Source organism: Echinops telfairi, unplaced genomic scaffold (assembly GCF_000313985.2).
Source record: "Echinops telfairi isolate 266 unplaced genomic scaffold, ASM31398v2 ScPeMD7_29;HRSCAF=101, whole genome shotgun sequence".
Taxonomy (NCBI): domain Eukaryota; kingdom Metazoa; phylum Chordata; class Mammalia; order Afrosoricida; family Tenrecidae; genus Echinops; species Echinops telfairi.
In genome coordinates this window covers 8,036,444-8,036,808 of record NW_022103926.1, presented here as the reverse complement: position 1 = coordinate 8,036,808, position 365 = coordinate 8,036,444, and positions in this window count along the sequence as shown.

Genomic DNA, 365 nt, shown 5'->3' with positions numbered 1-365 from the left:
ATCTACGATAAGCAAGCGCTAATGGCCACTGTGACTCGAGCTGCATTTGGCAAGCTTCTGGGACTCCAGCAGTAACATTGCGGTTTTCCTTCCATTCACTTATTCCCTCCAGAGTAAGGATTGCGAACATAGTCATCAGAGTGTTGGCCACAATCTTCTTGTCATGGTGGGTAATGTCTTAGAAAGTGCCAAAGAGAGGGGTGCCAACCAGAATCCCCCATTGCTATATTCTTTTTTTTAAAGTCATTTTATTAGGGGCTCATACAACTCTTATCACAATCCATACCTACATCAATTGTGTAAAGCACATTTGTACATTCATTGCCCTCAGCAGTCTCAAAACATTTCCTCTCCACTTAAGCCCC